This window comes from Oncorhynchus keta, chromosome 36 (genome assembly GCF_023373465.1).
Source record: "Oncorhynchus keta strain PuntledgeMale-10-30-2019 chromosome 36, Oket_V2, whole genome shotgun sequence".
Classification (NCBI taxonomy): Eukaryota; Metazoa; Chordata; class Actinopteri; order Salmoniformes; family Salmonidae; genus Oncorhynchus; species Oncorhynchus keta.
The window spans coordinates 27437694-27454666 of NC_068456.1; the positions used below are offsets into that span (position 1 = coordinate 27437694).

Genomic DNA, 16973 nt, shown 5'->3' on the forward strand with positions numbered 1-16973 from the left:
CATACACTCGTTCTCACACACACACATGCTCACTCACACATGCTCGCTCAAACACTCTCTTACACACTCACTCACGCTTGCTTACTCTCACAAACGCTCACACACTATCACTCACACACACGCTCACATACACTCACACACGCTCTCACACTCACATGCTCACTCACTCACTCACTCACTCTCACACACGCTCACTCACACATTCACTCGCTCTCACACACACTCACTCTCACACACACACACACGCTCACTCTCACACACGCTCACTCATTCACTGTCACACACACACACTCACTCACACACACACATGCTCACTCACTCTCACACACACACACACTCCCTCAGACACACTCACTCACTCACACGCTCACTCATTCACTCACTCTCACACACACTCACTCTCACACACGCTCACTCTCACACACGCTCACTCTCACACACGCTCACCCACTCTTACACACGCTCACTCTCACACACACTCACTCACTCTCACACACACTCACTCACACACTCACACACACTCACTCACACACTTACACACACTCACTCACACTCACTCACTCACTCACTCTCACACGTGCACACTCACTCACTAACTCTTACACGTGCACAGGCTCACTCACACTCACTCACGCTCACTCACACTCACACACACACACACACACACTCTCACACATGCACATTCACCCTCACACTCACTCACACTCACAGAATCACTCATGCTCACAGGATCACTCAAGCTCACACGCTCGCTCACTCACTCACGCTCACATGCTAACTCACACTCACTCACATGCTCACATGCTAACTCACACTCACTCAATCTCTCACACTCACTCGCACACACACGAACGCTCTCTCACACGCACACACTCTTTCTCTCTCACGCTCACACACGCTTACTCTCTCACGCTCACTCGCTCACGCACGTGCACACTCACTCACTCTCACACACAGACGCACACTCACTCACTCAGGCTCACACGCTCACTCACTCTCACACGCTCGCTCGCACTCCCACACAGACTCTCGCACTCTCGCTCGCTCACTCTCACAAGCTCACTGACTCACTCACTCTCACACTAGCTCTCTCACCCACTCACACTCTCTCATGCTCCCTAACTCATGCTCACACATGCGCCCTCTCTCACACACTCACTCGCTCTCTCACACACTCTCGCTCACTCACTCACTCACTCACTCACTCACTCACTCACTCTCACATGCTAGCTCACTCACATGCTAGCTCACTCTCACATGCTCACTCACTCTCACACGCTCACGCTCTCTCACGCTTTCTCACTCACGCTAACACACGCTCCCGCTCTCACATGCTCACTCGCTCTCTCACATACTCTCAATCGCTCGCTCACTCAATCTCACATGCTAGCTCACTCTCACACGCTCACTCACTCTCACACACTCACTCACACACACACACTCACTCTCACATGTGCACAGTCACTCACTCTCATACACTCACTCACTCTCACACGCGCACAGGCTCACTCACACTCACACACTCGCTCACTCACACACTCACTCTCACACATGCACATTCACGCTCACACTCACTCACGCTCACAGGATCACTCACGCTCACAGGATCACTCAAGCTCACACGCTCGCTCACTCACTCACACTCACTCAATCTCTCACACTCACTTGCACACACACGAACGCTCTCTCACACATACGCACGCATTCTCTCTCACTCACTCACTCACGCTCACTCGCTCACACAAGTGCACACTCACTCACTCTCACACAGGCACACTCACTCACTCTCTCACATGCCCACGCACTCTCACTCACACTCACTCGCACACAGACTCTCTCACACTCTCTCTCTCTCTCACACACTCTCACTGACTGTCACACGCTCACTCACTCACACTCTGTCTCACCCACTCACGCTCTCTCATGCTCGCTCAATAACACATGCGCCCTCTCTCACACACTCACTCACTCGCTCGCTCACTCACTCTCACATGCAAGCTCACTCTCACATGCTCACTCACGCTTGCTCACTCACGCATACACACGCTCCCGCTCTCACACGCTCACTCACACACTCTCACTCGCTCGCTCACTCACTCTCACATGCTAGCTCACTCTCACACGCTCACACACTCACTCACTCTCACACACTAACGCTCTCTCACTCAAGCTCTCTCACACGTTCCCGATTACACACACGCATGCTCGCCCGCTCTCTCACACACGCTCGTTCTCTCAATCTCACACACTCACTCTCATGCTCACACACTCTGTCACACTTACTCGCTCACACAAGCTCACTCTCACACGCTCGCGCTCACTCACACTCACTCGCACGCTCGCTCTCTCACTCACTCGCACGCACACCCTCGCTCTCTCACACAACCTCGCTCTCTCCCTCTCACACACTCACTCTCTCACTCTCACTTGCTCTCTCACACTCATTCGCTCACACGCACACACTCACTCACAAGTGCACAGTCACTCACTCTCACACGTGCACACTCACTCTCACACGTGTACACTCATTCTCACACTCACACGCGTAAACTCACTCATTCGCACACGTGCACACGTACACACTCACTCACACACGCGCACACTCACTCTCACAAGCGCACACTCACTCTCACAAGTGCACACTCACTCTCACAAGCGTACACTCACTCTCACACGCGCACACTCACTCTCACACGCTCTCGTTCACACGCATGCTCTCTCTCTCACACGCATGCTCTCTCACTCGCACGCTCGCTCGCTCTCACACGCATGCTCGCTCTCACTCGCACGCTCACTCGCTCTCACTCGCACATGCTCCCTCGCTCTCACACGCGCACACTCACTCACACGCGCACACTCACACACGCACACTGTGGTGGTAATAGAACAGAGTGTGGTGTCCCTGCGGCTGCAGAGTGGAGGTCTATTTCAGGACAGAAATGTTTCCTCACGTTAACCTCCTCTGACTAGACATTAGGCCTGAAGAAGTCCACAGAGGTAGAAACCAGCCTACAGGGGAGGAACAGGGGACAGATGAACACTAAAAATACCCCAGTAACACCTTCCTTCAGTCAGCACAGCAGATCCCAGTCCCGTGTGTGTGTGTTAGCCTTCTGCCGACCTTGGCTGTCTCCTCCAGGCACAGCAAGGTTGCTCTCTCACAGAGAGAAAACAATCACAACAACAGACTCCATGGTTTACTACTGGTTTAATGGTTTACTACTACTTTACTACTGGTTTAGTACTGATTTACTACTGGTTTAATGGTTTACTACTGCTTTACTACTGGTTTAGTACTGATTTACTACTGGTTTAATGGTTTACTACTGCTTTAGTACTGGTTCAATGGTTTACTACTGCTTTACTACTGGTTTAATGGTTTACTACTGCTTTACTACTGGTTTAATGGTTTACTACTGCTTTGCTACTGGTTTAATGGTTTACTAATGCTTTGCTACTGGTTTAATGGTTTACTAATGCTTTACTACTGGTTTAATGGTTTACTACTGCTTTACTACTGGTTTAATGGTTTACTACTGCTTTGCTACTGGTTTAATGGTTTACTACTGCTTTACTACTGGTTTAATGGTTTACTACTGCTTTACTACTGGTTTAGTACTGATTTACTACTGGTTTACTACTGGTTTATTACTGATTTACGACTGGTTTAATGGTTTACTACTGGTTTAGTACTGATTTATTACTGGTTTAGTATAGATTTACTACTGGTTTGGTATTGATTTACTACTGGTTTAATGGTTTACTACTGGTTTATTGGTTTACTACTGGTTTAGTATTGATTTACTACTTGTTTAATGATTTACTACTTGTTTAATGATTTACTACTGGTTTGGTATTGATTTACTACTGGTTTAATGGTTTACTACTGGTTTATTGGTTTACTACTGGTTTAGTATTGATTTACTACTTGTTTAATGATTTACTACTTGTTTAATGGTTTACTACTGGTTTATTGGTTTACTACTGGTTTAGTATTGATTTACTACTGGATTCATGGGGTTGCTTTGCTGCAGGAGGGACTGGTGCACTTCACAAAATAGATAGCAGCATGAGGTTTGAAAATTATGTGGATATATTGAAGCAACATTTCAAGACTTCAGTCTGGAAGTTAAAGCTTGGTTGTGAATCGGTCTTCCAAATGGACAATGACCCCAAGCATACTTCCAAAGTTGTGGCAAAATGGCTTAAGGACAACAAAGTCAAGGTATTGGAGTGGCCATCACAGTAGTAAATCAATACTAAACCAGTAGTAAACCATTAAACCACTCCCTTTAAGAGTGTGCTCCTAATCTCAGCTCGTTAATTGTATAAAAGACACCTGGGAGCCAGAAATGTAGTAGAGAGAATGATTTATTTCAGCTTTTATTCCTTTCATCACATTCCCAGTGGGCCAGAAGTTTACATACACTCAATTAGTATTTGGTAGAATTGCCTTTAAATTGTTTAACTTGGGTCAAATGTTTTGCGCAGCCTTCCACAAGCTTCCCACAATAAGTTGGGTGAATTTTGACCCATTCCTCCTGCCAGAGCTGGTGTAACTGAGTTGGGTATGTAGGCTCCTTGCTCACACACGCTTTTTCAGTTCTGCCCCCTATTTTTCTAAAGGATTGAGGTCAGGGCTTTGTGATGGCCACTCCAATACCTTCACTTTGTTGTCCTTAAGCCATTTTGCCACAACTTTGGAAGTGTGATTCGGGTTCATTGTCCATTTGGAAGACCGATTCACAACCAAGCTTTAACTTCCAGACTGAAGTCTTGAGATGTTGCTTCAATATATCGACATAATTTTCAAACCTCATGCTGCATCTATTATGTGAAGTGCACCAGTCCCTCCTGCAGCAAAGCATCCCCACAACATAAGGGATGGTGTTCTTCGGCTTGCAAGCTTCCCTCTTTTTCCTCCAAACATAACGATGGCCATTATGGCCATTAACAGTTCTATTTGTTTCATCAGACCAGAGGACATTTCTCCAAAAAGTACGATCTTTGTCCCCATGTACAGTTGCAAACCGTAATCTGGCTTTTTAATGGCGGTTTTGGAGCAGTGGCTTCTTCCTTGCTGAGCGGCCTTTCAGGTTATGTCGATATAGGACTTGTTTTACTGTGGATGTAGATACTTTTGTACCTGTTTCCTCCAGCATCTTCAAATGGTCCTTTGCTGTTGTTCTGGGATTGATTTGCACCTTTTGCACCAAATACTGGCATACAAATGTTTGTACAGATGAACGTGGTACCTTCAGGCGTTTGGAAATTGCTCCCGAGGATGAACCAAACTTGTGGAGGTCTACAATTCTTGGCTGATTTCTTTTGATTTTCCCGTGATGTCAAGCAAAGACACGGTGAGTTTGAAAGTAGGCCTTGAAATAAATCCACAGGTACACCTCCAATTGATTCAAATGATGTCAATTTGCCTATCAGAAGCTTCTATGCCATGACATCATTTTCTGGAATTTTCCAAGCTGTTTCAAGGCACAGTCAACTTAGTGTATATAAACTACTGACCCACAGGAATTGTGGTACAGTGAATTATAAGTGAAATAATCTTTCTGTAAACAATTGTTGAAAAATTACTTGTGTCATGCAGAAAGTAGATGTCCTAACCGACTTGCCAAAACTATAGTTCGTTGACAAGAAATTAGTGGAGTGGTTGAAAAACTAGTTTTAATGACTCCAACCGAAGTGTATGTAAACTTCCAACTTCAACTGTATTACCTCAATTTCCTCGACTAACCAGTGCCACCGCACAGTCCCAGTACCCCCTGTACATAGCCTCCACATTGACTCTGTCCCAGTACACCCTGTACATAGCCTCCACATTGACTCTGTCCCAGTACACCCTGTACATAGCCTCCATATTGACTCTGTCCCAGTACACCCTGTACATAGCCTCCACATTGACTCTGTCCCAGTACACCCTGTACATAGCCTCCATATTGACTCTGTCCCAGTACACCCTGTACATAGCCTCCACATTGACTCTGACCCAGTACCCCCTGTACATAGCCTCCACATTGACTCTGACCGAGTACCCCCTGTACATAGCCTCCACATTGACTCTGTACCAGTACACCCTATATATAGCCTCCACATTGACTCTGTCCCAGTACCCCCTGTATATAGCCTCCACATTGACTCTGTCCCAGTACCCCCTGTATATAGCCTCCACATTGACTCTGTACCAGTACACCCTGTATATAGCCTCCACATTGACTCTGTACTGGTACACCCTGTATATAGCCTCCACATTGACTCCATATCACTGTAAGGTTGGTTAAGGGCTTGTAAGTAAGCATATCACTGTAAGGTCTACACCTGTACAACTTCTTCGATATATGGGGCGCTCTTTTAAATTTTGGATGAAAAACGTTCCCGTTTTAAACAAGATATTTTGTCATGAAAAGATGCTCGACTATGCATATAATTGACAGCTTTGGAAAGAAAACAGTCTGACGTTTCCAAAACTGCAAAGATATTGTCTGTGAGTGCCACAGAACTGATGTTACAGAAAAAACCCAGATAAAAATACAATCAGGAAGTGCCGCATTTTTGAAAGCCTCATGGCAATGTTATATGGCTGTGGAGGAGCTAGGAGTCAGCACTTTTTCCACGTTTTCCCCAAGGTGTCTGCAGCATTGTGAGTATTTGTAGGCATATCATTGGAAGATTGACCCTAAGAGACTACATTTACCAGGTGGTGCTCCGTTAATGGAATCTCCAGCTGGTACTTTTCCATTTGCTACTGAGAGATGCACCGAAGGATTTATCATCGAATAGATATGTGAAAACACCTTGAGGATGATTCTTAAACAACGTTTCCCATGTGTCTGGTATTATGGAGTTAATTTGGAAAAAAGTTTGGCGTTGTAGTGAATTCATTTTCGTTTTTTTTTTCTTAGCCAAAAGTGATGAACAAAACGGAGCCATTTCTCCTACACAAATAATATTTATGGAAAAAATGAACATTTGCTATCTAACTGGGAGTCTCCTGAGTGAAAGCATCTGAAGTTCTTCAAAGGTAAATTATTTTATTTGAATGCTTTTCTTGTTTTTGTGAAAATGTTGCCTGCTGAATGCTGGGCTTAATGCTATGCGAGGCTATCAATACTCTTACACAAATGCTTGTGTAGCTTTGGTTGAAAAGCATATTTTGAAAATCTGAGATGACAGTGTTGTTAACAAAAGGCTAAGCTTGTGTTTCAATATATTGATTTCATTTCATTTGCGATTTTCATGAATAGAAAAAGTTGCGTTATGCTAATGCATTATAGTTTAAGTATTTTTCTGTCGATTTCTCAGCCAAGCAGGATAAACAAACGTGACGTTTTTCGCCTACAAAAATGTTATTTTTGGAAAAAAGGAACATTTGCTATCTAACTGGGAGTCTCCTGAGTGAAAGCATCTGAAGTTCTTCAAAGGTAAATTATTTAATTTGGTTGCTTTTCTTATTTTTGTGAAAATGTTGCCTGCTGCCAGCACAGCCTAGCATAGCATTATGCCATGATAAACTTACACAAATGCTTGTCTAGCGTTGGCTGTAACGCATATTTTGAAAATCTGAGACGACAGTGTTGTTAACAAAAGGCTACGCTTGTGTTTCAATATATTTATTTCATTTCATTTGCAATTTTCATGAATAGGAAACGTTGCGTTATGGTAATGTGCTTGAGGCTATGATTACGCTCCCGGATACGGGATTGCTCGTCGCTAGAGGTCAAGGGCTTGTAAGTAAGCATATCACTGTAAGGTCTACACCTGTTTATTTGGCACATGTGACAAATAAAATGTGATTTGACCTACAGGGATGGACCAGAACACCATGTCTTCCCATAGCTGGTTAATGGAACTAATGGCACCACCTACAGAGATGGACCAGAACACCATGTCTTCTCATAGCTGGTTAATGGAACTAATGGCACCACCTACAGAGATGGACCAGAACACCATGTCTTCTCATAGCTGGTTAATGGAACTAATGGCACCACCTACAGAGATGGACCAGAACACCATGTCTTCCCATAGCTGGTTAATGGAACTAATGGCACCACCTACAGAGATGGACCAGAACACCATGTCTTCTCATAGCTGGTTAATGGAACTAATGGCACCACCTACAGAGATGGACCAGAACACCATGTCTTCCCATAGCTGGTTAATGGAACTAATGGCACCACCTACAGAGATGGACCAGAACACCATGTCTTCTCATAGCTGGTTAATGGAACTAATGGCACCACCTACAGAGATGGACCAGAACACCATGTCTTCTCATAGCTGGTTAATGGAACTAATGGCACCACCTACAGAGATGGACCAGAACACCATGTCTTCTCATAGCTGGTTAATGGAACTAATGGCACCACCTACAGAGATGGACCAGAACACCATGTCTTCTCATAGCTGGTTAATGGAACTAATGGCACCACCTACAGAGATGGACCAGAACACCATGTCTTCTCATAGCTGGTTAATGGAACTAATGGCACCACCTACAGAGATGGACCAGAACAGGTTAGTACTTCAATGATTGATTTAGGCTAAGGCACCACAACTAAAATAAAAGTGATTCATCACCTGACAGGGCATTGGACAATTAAAAGCTTTTCTGGGAGCCTAAAAATAACATGTCCTTTTTTATTTATCCTAAATCCCCTCTGCAGAGACGTCCCTCACAGTCACACAACAACACACATGCACATCGCGCACACACACACACACACACACACACACACACACACACACACACACACACACACACACACACACACACACACACACACACACACACACACACACACACACACACACACGTTACAAAACCAAACCACATCCCCCATCACATCCCTTTGAACATGAAACCAATTATGTGATAAAAGCCTCCATGCTTATATAAATGCAAATAAAACGACAGGACTTTCCTTATCTATCTGCCCATTCACTGATTAAACTAACATTGTTCTCAACTTCCATTAACTCCAAGCTGCTCTGTCTGGGTTGTGTTGTTGATGTGGTTATTCCACCCAACTTAGATGAATGCACTAACTGCAAGTTGCTCTGGATAAGAGCGTCTGCTAAATGACCAAAATATACAAAAATGTACAAATATGTAAAAGTAATGAGACCATGCAGGTGTTACATTCAGACTACGTCTCTGGAGGAATATACAATAGCTGGGAATAATTTATCATGTTATTTTTTCTGCTAAAGAGCCTGCAGTATGTCTGGGCTTTGTGACAGGGAAGAAAATGAACACGGCATGACCATTTCCTCCATGGGTATAATGTTGAAGATGGCTGGAGACAAGATGTTACATAAGAGATGGATGGAGACTAGATGTTACATAAGAGATGGCTGGAGACAAGATGTTATATAGGAGGTGGATGGAGACTATATGTTATATAGGAGATGGATGGAGACTCTAGATGTTATATAGGAGGTGGGTGGAGACTAGATGTTATATAGGAGATGGATGGAGACTATATGTTATATAGGAGATGGATGGAGACTCTAGATGTTATATAGGAGGTGGGTGGAGACTAGATGTTACATAGGAGGTGGATGGAGACTAGATGTTATATAGGAGCTGGATGGAGTCTCTGGATGTTATGTAGGAGGTGGATGGAGACTAGATGTTATATAGGAGGTGGATGGAGACTAGATGTTATATAGGAGGTGGATGGAGACTCTAGATGTTATATAGGAGGTGAATGGAGACTAGATGTTATATAGGGGGTGGATGGAGACTAGATGTTATATAGGAGGTGGATGGAGACTAGATGTTATATAGGAGGTGGATGGAGACTAGATGTTACATAGGGGGTGGATGGAGACTAGATGTTGTATAGGAGGTGGATGGAGACTCTAGATGTTATATAGGAGGTGGATGGAGACTCTAGATGTTATGTAGGAGGTGGATGGAGACTAGATGTTATATAGGAGGTGGATGGAGACTAGATGTTATATAGGAGGTGGATGGAGACTCTAGATGTTGTATAGGAGATGGATGGAGACTCTAGATGTTATGTAGGAGGTGGATGGAGACTAGATGTTATATAGGAGGTGGATGGAGACTAGATGTTATATAGGAGGTGGATGGAGACTCTAGATGTTATATAGGAGGTGGATGGAGACTAGATGTTATATAGGAGGTGGATGGAGACTCTAGATGTTATATAGGAGGTGAATGGAGACTAGATGTTATATAGGGGGTGGATGGAGACTAGATGTTATATAGGAGGTGGATGGAGACTAGATGTTACATAGGGGGTGGATGGAGACTAGATGTTGTATAGGAGGTGGATGGAGACTCTAGATGTTATATTTCTGTACAGCACTTTGAGATATCAGCTGATGTACGAAGGGCTATATAAATAAATTTGATTTGATTTGATTTGATATAGGAGGTGGATGGAGACTAGATGTTATATAGGAGGTGGGTGGAGACTAGATGTTATATAGGAGGTGGATGGAGACTCTAGATGTTATATAGGAGGTGGATGGAGACTCTAGATGTTACATAGGAGGTGGATGGAGACTAGATGTTATATAGGAGGTGGATGGAGACTCTAGATGTTATATAGGAGGTGGATGGAGACTCTAGATGTTATATAGAAGCTGGATGGAGACTCTAGATGTTATATAGGAGCTGGATGGAGACTCTAGATGTTATATAGGAGGTGGATGGAGACTCTGGATGTTATATAGGAGGTGGATGGAGACTAGATGTTATATAGGAGGTGGATGGAGACTAGATGTTATATAGGAGGTGGATGGAGACTCTAGATGTTATGTAGGAGGTGGATGGAGACTCTAGATGTTATATAGGAGGTGGGTGGAGACTAGATGTTACATAGGAGGTGGATGGAGACTAGATGTTATATAGGAGCTGGATGGAGTCTCTGGATGTTATATAGGAGGTGGATGTAGACTAGATGTTATATAGGAGGTGGATGGAGACTAGAGGTTATATAGGAGGTGGATGGAGACTAGATGTTATATAGGAGGTGGATGGAGACTCTAGATGTTATATAGGAGGTGGATGGAGTCTCTGGATGTTATATAGGAGGTGGATGGAGACTAGATGTTATATAGGAGGTGGATGGAGAATAGATGTTACATAGGAGGTGGATGGAGACTCTAGATGTTATATAGGAGGTGGGTGGAGACTAGATGTTATATAGGAGGTGGATGGAGACTCTAGATGTTATATAGGAGGTGGATGGAGACTCGATATTAAAAAGGACATGGATGGAGACTCGATATTAAAAAGGACATGGATGGAGACTAGATGTTATATACAGTGGGGCAAAAAAAGTATTTAGTCAGCCACCAATTGTGCAAGTTCTCCCACTTAAAAAGATGAGAGAGGCCTGTAATTTTCATCATAGGTACACTTCAACTATGACAGACAAAATGAGAAAGAAAATGTCAGTTCAAACAGGTGCCATTAATACAGGTAACGAGTGGAGGACAGAGGAGCCTCTTAAAGAAGAAGTTGCAGGTCTGTGAGAGACAGAAATCTTGCTTGTTTGTAGGTGACCAAATACTTATTTTCCACCATAATTTGCAAATAAATTCATAAAAAATCCTACAATGTGATTTTCTGATTTTGTTTTCTCATTTTGACTGTCATAGTTGAAGTGTACCTATGATGAAAATTACAGGCCTCTCTCATCTTTTTAAGTGGGAGAACTTGCACAAAAAAATACTTTTTTGCCCCACTGTAGGAGGTGGATAGTGGACAGGGGGGGCAGGAAAAGCTTCATGGCTTTTCAGGTTTCAATCACAATCCAACAGAGAGCAGATTCCCGTATACAGGTGTTGGACTGAACCTGTCCCCAAGTCTGTCCACAACAGATCCCATTCAGTTACACAGAAATACAATGTCTACAATAAATTCAATGAATTGATGTAATTATATGTAACTTCACACTAGCTACAATACAAACTAATGTTAAAACAGGATTTCAATTAGTCATTAATTTGTCCATGATAATTCAATCATGGTTTTCTATGCCTTATCAGCAATTACCAGGTAGAGCTGAGTAGGCTGATCTGAATATCCCTGCTGTACAGTCATAAGAGACAGTCACTGCTTCCCAAATGGCACCCTAGTCCCTATGGGTCTTGGTCAAATGTAGTGCAATAGAAAGGGAATAGGGTGTCATTTGGGATGCGCACAACCGATATCAGGCTCCACAGTTCAGAAAATTAGCAAAGCTCAATTTCCAAGAACACGACGTTGACAACTAACATTTGTCTTGATATCTGTCTGCGGAGCATTAAGCCAGTTTAAATAAGAGGTATTGTTAAACATTAAAACGCCTCCAAAAAACAAAACAATGTGAATTAACTGTCATTTGTGTGGACAGGGGGACTTGAGACCACAAAATACTAAACCTGCTCTGCAAATTAAATCAAACCTTTTAATTTCTCTGTGTTCAGCGCGGCTGCGGCTCTAAACCATAAATTGAGTGTACAAAACATTAGGAACACCTTCCTAATATTAAGTTGCACCTCCTTTTTCCCTCAGAACAGCCTCAATTCGTCGGGGCAAGGACTCCACAAAGCTGTCGAAGGCGTTCCACAGAGATGCTGGCCAATGTTGACTTCCCACAGTTGTGTCAGCTTGGATGGATGTCCTTTGGGTGGTGGACCATTGTTGATAAACACGGGAAACTGTTGAGTGTGAAAAACCCAGCAGTGTTGCAGTTCTTGACACACTCAAACCGGTACTCCTGGCGCCTACTACCATACCCCGTTGAAAGGCACTTAAATCTTGTGTCTTGCCCATTCACCCTCTGAATGGCACACATCCACAATCCATGTCTCAAGGCTTAAAAATCATTATTTAACCCGTCTCCTCCCCTTCATCTACACTGATTGAAGTGGATTTAACAAGAGACATTAATAAGGGATCATAGCTTTCATCTGGACTCACCTGGTCAGTCTGTCATGGAAATGTATACTAATCAGTTGGATAAAACTTAGCAGACCGTTTGTAGATCCAATACCCTTCAGGTCTGCCCAGTCCGCTTCCAAACATATTTCTCACCTTATCCCATTAATAAGTAATTAAGAACTGTTTCTCTCTTCACTGCTGTCATTGATCGCCCACGCGCACACACACACACATCTATCTGATAACCCAGAAACAGTATGTGTGTGTATCGGTGTGTGTGTGCCATGTATGTGTGTGTGCTGTGTGTGTGTGTGTGTGTGTGACAATTGCCAGGAATAAGGAGATCATTCTAGAAGGGCCTTCCTGCAGAGTCTATTGAATACATACCTCATTCATTCACTCCCTCGTTCAACAGGAGCAGAGAAGAGAAGGATGAGATTAAGCATTTAAAACAGACCAGGACGTGGGAGGGAGGGAGGGAGGGAGGGAGGGTGCTCCCAATGAAAATATTACCAAAATAGCACCAGCTTTGCAACAAATGTTGTATTGCCGAATAATAGAAAAGAGAGATAAATGACTCTCTCTCTCCACAGATGCACAATGAATGTATCCAGTGAAATGACAGTAAACCTCTTTGACTGACTGTCAGACCTCCATAATCCAACCTATTATTCTCACTGGTCTCTGTCGTTAGGACCAGGAGTTTTTACCTTTGACTGACTGGCAGACCTCCATAATCCAACCTATTATTCTCACTGGTCTCTGTCGTTAGGACCAGGAGTTTTTACCTTTGACTGACTGGCAGACCTCCATAATCCAACCTATTATTCTCACTGGTCTCTGTCGTTAGGACCAGGAGTTTTTACCTTTGACTGATATACTGGCAGACCTCCATAATCCAACCTATTATTCTCACTGGTCTCTGTCGTTAGGACCAGGAGTTTTTACCTTTGACTGACTGGCAGACCTCCATAATCCAACCTATTATTCTCACTGGTCTCTGTCGTTAGGACCAGGAGTTTTTACCTTTGACTGACTGGCAGACCTCCATAATCCAACCTATTATTCTCACTGGTCTCTGTCGTTAGGACCAGGAGTTTTTACCTTTGACTGACTGGCAGACCTCCATAATCCAACCTATTATTCTCACTGGTCTCTGTCGTTAGGACCAGGAGTTTTTACCTTTGACTGACTGGCAGACCTCCATAATCCAACCTATTATTCTCACTGGTCTCTGTCGTTAGGACCAGGAGTTTTTACCTTTGACTGACTGGCAGACCTCCATAATCCAACCTATTATTCTCACTGGTCTCTGTCGTTAGGACCAGGAGTTTTTACCTTTGACTGACTGGCAGACCTCCATAATCCAACCTATTATTCTCACTGGTCTCTGTCGTTAGGACCAGGAGTTTTTACCTTGACTGATATACTGGCAGACCTCCATAATCCAACCTATTATTCTCACTGGTCTCTGTCGTTAGGACCAGGAGTTTTTACCTTTGACTGACTGGCAGACCTCCATAATCCAACCTATTATTCTCACTGGTCTCTGTCGTTAGGACCAGGAGTTTTTACCTTTGACTGATATACTGGCAGACCTCCATAATCCAACCTATTATTCTCACTGGTCTCTGTCGTTAGGACCAGGAGTTTTTACCTTTGACTGACTGGCAGACCTCCATAATCCAACCTATTATTCTCACTGGTCTCTGTCGTTAGGACCAGGAGTTTTTACCTTTGACTGATATACTGGCAGACCTCCAGAATCCAACCTATTATTCTTACTGGTCTCTGTCGTTAGGACCAGGAGTTTTACCTTTGACTGACTGGCAGACCTCCATAATCCAACCTATTATTCTCACTGGTCTCTGTCGTTAGGACCAGGAGTTTTTACCTTTGACTGATATACTGGCAGACCTCCATAATCCAACCTATTATTCTCACTGGTCTCTGTCGTTAGGACCAGGAGTTTTTACCTTTGACTGACTGGCAGACCTCCATAATCCAACCTATTATTCTCACTGGTCTCTGTCGTTAGGACCAGGAGTTTTTACCTTTGACTGATATACTGGCAGACCTCCAGAATCCAACCTATTATTCTCACTGGTCTCTGTCGTTAGGACCAGGAGTTTTTACCTTTGACTGACTGGCAGACCTCCATAATCCAACCTATTATTCTCACTGGTCTCTGTCGTTAGGACCAGGAGTTTTTACCTTTGACTGATATACTGGCAGACCTCCATAATCCAACCTATTATTCTCACTGGTCTCTGTCGTTAGGACCAGGAGTTTTTACCTTTGACTGACTGGCAGACCTCCATAATCCAACCTATTATTCTCACTGGTCTCTGTCGTTAGGACCAGGAGTTTTTACCTTTGACTGATATACTGGCAGACCTCCATAATCCAACCTATTATTCTCACTGGTCTCTGTCGTTAGGACCAGGAGTTTTTACCTTTGACTGATATACTGGCAGACCTCCATAATCCAACCTATTATTCTCACTGGTCTCTGTCGTTAGGACCAGGAGTTTTTACCTTTGACTGATATACTGGCAGACCTCCATAATCCAACCTATTATTCTCACTGGTCTCTGTCGTTAGGACCAGGAGTTTTTACCTTTGACTGATATACTGGCAGACCTCCATAATCCAACCTATTATTCTCACTGGTCTCTGTCGTTAGGACCAGGAGTTTTTACCTTTGACTGACTGGCAGACCTCCATAATCCAACCTATTATTCTCACTGGTCTCTGTCGTTAGGACCAGGAGTTTTTACCTTTGACTGATATACTGGCAGACCTCCAGAATCCAACCTATTATTCTCACTGGTCTCTGTCGTTAGGACCAGGAGTTTTTACCTTTGACTGACTGGCAGACCTCCATAATCCAACCTATTATTCTCACTGGTCTCTGTCGTTAGGACCAGGAGTTTTTACCTTTGACTGATATACTGGCAGACCTCCATAATCCAACCTATTATTCTCACTGGTCTCTGTCGTTAGGACCAGGAGTTTTTACCTTTGACTGACTGGCAGACCTCCATAATCCAACCTATTATTCTCACTGGTCTCTGTCGTTAGGACCAGGAGTTTTACCTTTGACTGATATACTGGCAGACCTCCATAATCCAACCTATTATTCTCACTGGTCTCTGTCGTTAGGACCAGGAGTTTTTACCTTTGACTGATATACTGGCAGACCTCCATAATCCAACCTATTATTCTCACTGGTCTCTGTCGTTAGGACCAGGAGTTTTTACCTTTGACTGATATACTGGCAGACCTCCATAATCCAACCTATTATTCTCACTGGTCTCTGTCGTTAGGACCAGGAGTTTTTACCTTTGACTGATATACTGGCAGACCTCCATAATCCAACCTATTATTCTCACTGGTCTCTGTCGTTAGGACCAGGAGTTTTTACCTTTGACTGATATACTGGCAGACCTCCATAATCCAACCTATTATTCTCACTGGTCTCTGTCGTTAGGACCAGGAGTTTTTACCTTTGACTGATATACTGGCAGACCTCCATAATCCAACCTATTATTCTCACTGGTCTCTGTCGTTAGGACCAGGAGTTTTTACCTTTGACTGACTGGCAGACCTCCATAATCCAACCTATTATTCTCACTGGTCTCTGTCGTTAGGACCAGGAGTTTTTACCTTTGACTGATATACTGGCAGACCTCCAGAATCCAACCTATTATTCTTACTGGTCTCTGTCGTTAGGACCAGGAGTTTTTACCTTTGACTGACTGGCAGACCTCCATAATCCAACCTATTATTCTCACTGGTCTCTGTCGTTAGGACCAGGAGTTTTTACCTTTGACTGATATACTGGCAGACCTCCAGAATCCAACCTATTATTCTTACTGGTCTCTGTCGTTAGGACCAGGAGTTTTTACCTTTGACTGACTGGCAGACCTCCATAATCCAACCTATTATTCTCACTGGTCTCTGTCGTTAGGACCAGGAGTTTTTACCTTTGACTGATATACTGGCAGACCTCCATAATCCAACCTATTATTCTCACTGGTCTCTGTCGTTA

At 43.7% G+C, this 16973-nt stretch overlaps 1 protein-coding gene across 8 annotated transcripts in view; it reads right to left on the reverse strand.

Moving 5' to 3' along the window:
- Positions 1-16973, reverse strand: part of LOC118369425 (calcium-activated potassium channel subunit alpha-1) — a 388748-nt gene that overhangs the window by 171956 nt on the left and 199819 nt on the right. The gene's annotated exons all lie outside the window — the stretch shown is intronic.